The sequence below is a fragment of the Pinus tabuliformis genome, chromosome X (genome assembly GCF_031772625.1).
Source record: "Pinus tabuliformis cultivar Carrire ecotype Pingquan chromosome X, CPIR1, whole genome shotgun sequence".
NCBI lineage: Eukaryota > Viridiplantae > Streptophyta > Pinopsida > Pinales > Pinaceae > Pinus > Pinus tabuliformis.
The window spans coordinates 1,118,164,173-1,118,170,128 of record NC_142308.1 but is presented as its reverse complement, the minus strand read 5'-3'; the positions used below and the strand labels follow the sequence as shown (position 1 = coordinate 1,118,170,128).

General features: G+C 33.5%; 1 pseudogene; it reads right to left on the bottom strand.

The window, feature by feature from the left end:
- Positions 1-922: 922 nt before the first annotated feature.
- LOC149143748 (protein trichome birefringence-like 36) lies at positions 923-3,158 on the bottom strand (annotated as a pseudogene).
- Between the last annotated feature and the right edge of the window lie 2,798 nt (positions 3,159-5,956).

The window sequence follows — 5,956 nt, the reverse complement described above, 5'->3', positions numbered from 1 at the left end:
GTTTGAATCGTGTTTTTTAGGGTGGAAATGGATTCAGCACCATCAAAAACGTCTAGGACACCTAAAATTTTGAAATTTAACAACTATAACTTAGATTTACAAAAATCCTGGCTGGATTTTCTCTAAATATAACCGGAATTTCCATAACATTCCAGGCAACCCCTCCGCCTCGTTAGACTCCGCGGCAGCGAATTCTGTTTTTAGACCGTGTTAGATTTCTGACAATTTTTTGATTATGACCTGGGTTTTAGACTGTAGGGTTTTCTAGCTAGACTTTTGTCTGCAGCGAATTCTGTTTCTCGACTGTGTTAGGTTTATGACAATTTTTTGAACATGTCTTTTGATATCAGGCGGTCTTATCATATCAGTAAACTTATAAATGATCTTATCATATCAGTAGACTTATAAATGTTATGGTGGGACTAAATGTATTTTTTTTTTCCCTCTAGCTATATATCAGTAGACTCATAAATGTTATAGTGAGACTAAATGTATTTTCTTTTCCTTTTTTCTCTATGGCTATTCGTGTAAGTAGATAGATGATGAGCCTGCTCCCTTACGGACCACCAGCGGGTTATTTCAGGTGGCGTGGTTTTCCTATCTAACTATGATGAGTCAAACCGACATTCGCGGATAGCAGCCAGAGATGGCTGTCTTCACTGTTGGTTTTGACACCTGAGTTGATAGGTTTTTCCACCTAGGTGAAAAAAAAAAAGTAGATAGATGATGATTAGTCTAAACTCTATGGCGATTGAAATTTAGTCTCCTTAACATATATACTTACTTTTCCATAATAGAAAAAAGTTTTTTTCTCTGGAAAAAAATTGGATGAAAATTAGGTTGGTAAAATCAACATCAATGACCCAATCAACATCAATGAAAACAACTTAACGGTGTCAAATAAGAAAGCATAATGCTCCAGTGCTTCAGAAATTAGGTAACAACTTAACGGTGTTGAATAAGAAAGCATAATATGCTCCAATGCTTCAAAAATTGGCTATGGATTCATCTATCCTGGAGCCAAAAGCAAGGATTCATGCCTATTCTAGCTTGAACTTCATGTCATCAGCGCATGGGGCTATCCGCTACCGAAACCCTTGAAAAGCAAGGAGGTGTACAACAATTCGTTCCATGTGTCAGGCACGCCTGGTAAACACCAGTGGCTACAATCTCCAAATTGCTCTAGGTTCTTCATGTGCTCCTTATTGTAGTCAGGACTGTAAATTGAAGGGTGACCATCCTTGCGAAACTCTGTCAATCTTGTAATGTCCAACAATGTAACAGGAAACCTTGTCTTCTTGAGAACTTGCTTTAATATGGAAACTTGAGCAAGCGCTGGAGGTTTGTATCCAGCAATCTGCACTGGTTCCCTCTGGTTGTAGCACCCATGCCCATTTCTCTCATTCCACTCACTTGAACTGCAATGTATTTCAACAAATTTTATATATCATTCTGAAACACTAAAATATACAGTGTAATGTATTTGTATAACCAGTTACCTCTCATGTTTAGGGGATGAGGTCCTGAAGAAGACAAGAGAACTCTTTGGATCGAGGTTTGCAGAGATCCAATTTGCCCAGGTTGTCAACCCCTTCCTGTAAGCCAACAATGGATCCATGTTTCTGTAAACCCTATTGCCTTCCACTACCAGGTCCCATATGTAAAACCAAAACATTACATCGTTTCTGGACTTATTTCGATCATAAGTTCGGGGAATATCAAAGATAGTAGCGAGTTCAAACAAATTTTATTTTAGGACGGTTAATCAAATTTATAAAATATTTTCAAAATCTACAATGAAATAAAAATATCCTTACATTTACATTATCAAAACAAACTAAAAAGTATTAATGTTCTTACGATTCTCCTTCGGCATGACTCCACCAATGCGATGACTCAAAAACCAGGACATCAACTCCTTTCCAATAAATCCCATTCTTCCCAACAGAGTCCAAGCGTAGAATCCTCTTATTTTTACGAGTAATGCTCTGCTGAATCAGAAAGGGATCCCACAAAAACTCCACAGACGCCTTCTAATCCTTGTAAATCAAGGAATAAAGTTGTAAAACTTCACTAGAAGCAAGCAGGCCCTTGATATATAAGAGAAGATATGTGGCAGGCAGGGAGCTTACCAGGGCCCTGAATATTTTAAGAGAATATCTGGAAATCATAGATTTCTTATTGGCGGGAATCGCTGCTTGAAGAAGGCAGACCATGGATTCCCACTGGCTTCGTGTTATTGAGTCCCCAACAAACAGCAGTCGCTTTCCCCTCAACCGCCACAACAGATCTTTGGCATCGAAACTGATTATTAGAAATAAGTGAAACTGTAAATTCATTTAGTTTTCATAGACAATGTGGTCAAATTTCATTTCTTGATTTGCAGATTTTAAGAATATTTTCTAATTTCATTTTTTGATCGGCAGATTTCAAGAATATTTTTTAATAAAAAAATAGAAATAAAAAATTAAGGTTAATTTTAACTTCACTTATATTTTATATTTTAGATTTGAGGCTTTTGCGATCTAGATTTGAGCTAGATTGAAGATTAATTTTCAAATTTTTATATTTAAAATTTATCTACATTTCAAACTTACTTATGAAATTCATCCTCAACATAAAAATGATGATGAACATTTTAAAATTCATATCATTTCGAACCTACTTATGAAATTCATCATCCATAATATAAGAATATGGGGATGATGGGCATACCATTCATGTAAAACCAGAAATAAAACAATGATGAGCAGAATGTACCTTGGAATGGAGCACCCGCGCGGCTGCCATCTCCACTTTTCATAGTCAGAATCCGGCCTTCCATTCTTTCTGCAGTTTACTCTTCCTTCAATCAGGTAAGGGCACTGCCCAGCAGGATAAAGGGGATAAGAAGCATCGTGAACCCATGCCCCTGAGAAGAGATTGCATTCTCTTGCAACTCTTTTATTGGGCATTGATTGATTGAAGTTGAAGTGGACTCTGTCCATCGTCTCTGCAACGATTTCTCCAGGTTGATTATCATCATCAATGGCGGTGGAAACATTCTCCATAGAACCAGCGTAGTTGAAGGGATGGCCATCATAAATATTGGACGAATAGGCATTGTTAATGCCTGCGAGGAGCAGGAGGCTTGCAATAATAGTGATGACTGCAAGCATAAAGCTGAGAAATGCCACGGTTAATGGTGACTTGTTTTAGCTAGGGAGACCTAAATGGTGTGTTATATAGGAGACGAAGACTGGAAATGTGCAGGAAAGACTATCAGCAGTTAACGAGAGACTACCAGCAAATCGATAAATGGCCACGGTCTGGGATACCTGAGTACATGTGAAATAACATTGCCCAAATTGACACAATAATGAGTGTGATAGGTTGGTTTGGTATTTTTTTTTCCAAAATTTTGATAAGGAAAAATGACAATTAGGTTTATTTTGAGTAATTAGGAAGAATTATTGGGATTTTCTCCTTTAAATTTAATTATCCGAAGTGTATAATGAACTTAAAAATGTAATGTTAGAAAATCATATCTTGTGGGGCTACATCAGTTTTTAGTTGAGGTGGAATTTTTAGCATGTCTCCTGGGACCCTGTCAGGCCACACTAGCCTTTAGCTGGGGTGGATTTTTTAGCATGTCCCCTGGTACCCTCTTGGGCCACACTAGCCCTTAGTTGAGGTGGATTTTTTAGCATGTCTCCTCGTATCTTGTCAGGCCACACCAGCCCCTTAGCTGAGGTGGATTTTTTAGCATGTCTCTTCATATCCTGTTGGGCCACACCAGCCCTTAGCTGAGGTGGATTTTTTAGCATGTCTCCTCGTATCTTGTCAGGCCACACTAGCCCCTTAGCTGAGGTGGATTTTTTTAGCATCTCTCCTCGTATCTTGTCGGGCCACACCAGCCCTTAGCTGAGGTGGATTTTTTACCATGTCTCCTTGTATCCTACGAGACCACACCTCCATTAGCTCAGGTGGACTTTTTAGCATGTCTCCTCCTATGCTTTGGGGCCACACCAGCCCTTAGCTGAGGTGGATTTTTTAGCATGTCTCCTTGTATCCTACCAGGCCACACCCGCCATTAGCTAAGGTGGAATTTTTAACATGTCTCCTCCCCATCCTCAATGAATTGTGCTAGTAAAACTAAACTAATATTATATGATTATTATTCACTTGTATCAACCTAAATATTAATATTATGTGCTCATTAATAGCTTGTCAAAACTTAAATATATTTAATCTATATGTTCTCATTGAAATATAAGTTAGGCACCTTCAAATGTGGGAAATATTATTTCATAAGTTAAACATATTTGAAAAATCATTATCAAATACAATCATATATTTTTTATTAAAAACAATACAATCTATCACATTACTAAATGATATCATTTTTTTCCCTAATCTTTCTTACTTGACCACCGATCTGTAAGCCTCTCACCTAAGCACTAGTATATCATTCTAACCATCTAATAATTCACCAAAAATCAATTATTAAACTAAAAAACAATATACTTATCATATAATTTATCATTCCAAATTACAAAAAAATATAAATTTAGTGTATAATTTGTCATTCCACTTATCATACAATTACCCAAAATATCTAACATCTAACACTCTCTCCATTCTGACATTACCAAAAACCCGTCAAATCAATTCATTACAAAAATCAAAATATCTCCATAGTTGTAAATATTTAACAAAATTTAACAAGTTTATATGCAAATTTAAAGTATTCCAAACTTTTACATACTTTCCAACTTTTGTCGACATGAAGTCATAAAAAATAATGCAGGTCTCGTTCTTATAGATTGCAAAATTATGGAATTGGTTGTTTGCTTTGTTTACAAATACAAAGGAAAAGAGTAGCCGATTAAGTTTAATTTTATACTAACTGAAAATGAAATACTATTTAATAATTTTTAACAAAATTAATATTTAAAGATAAGTAAAATTTTATAATAATTTCAAATTTTAATAATAGATTTATTTCTATAGAAGATTTTCTTTCTAAAAATTTTTATAATGGTTTGCCAAAGTCTACGTGCATTTAAAATATATTTAATTTTTTAATATATTAAATTTAATTAAAGTGATTAAAATGGTAGTTTTTAAGTGTAATTTTTGAGAGTTAGATAGATTTTTGATTGGAACTCAGTAAAATATTTGTTGCCAAATTTTGATTTGTGTTTGTTTAAATTGATTTTTTTATTGTAATATGGATTCAGCACTCTCAAAAACCCTTAGAGCACTTAGATTGTGAACAATTCATCTCACAAACTTGTGATTTCAATAAATAACGAAATTCTAAACAAATTAAATCAGAAAATAAACTAGAAAACTTTCCAAAAAATCACGCTTAAAACTACTCATTAAAAAAAATACTATTATATTTTTAATTTAAATATATATTAAAATTTAAATTAGAAAACCACTAATTTATCAACTTATCAGTTATTATAGTTTATTATTATCAATTATTATATATATAAGTTTGAATCGTACGCCGTTAATTACGGGAAATGCGCGGTCAACTTGGATAGTAAAGTCAAAAGTATTGGCCTACATGTGCTGGAGCTTGCCTTCTCACCAAACTCTCTCCACTCACACTTCAAAATCCAAAATTACGATATTTTAGGGCTATCGATTTGAAAATCCAAAAGTTATATTATTTAGGATTTATCAATTAAAAAAAAAAAATTAATTCATGTATATTAAATATAATTTAATAATTTAAAATAATTTATTTATGATTCATAAGGGTAGATTTTCACTATGAAAAGATAATTTTGTCATTTTATTTTTTATTATTAATTTATTTTTATGTTCGAAGGAAAAAAATTAATTAGTTTCAAATAATTTTATATTGCATTTTAAAATAAAAAAACATTTCTAATTAAAATTAAATATTTTATTTATTTTTATTTTTTTTAAGTTTTTGTGATCTATCTTAATTTTTGAG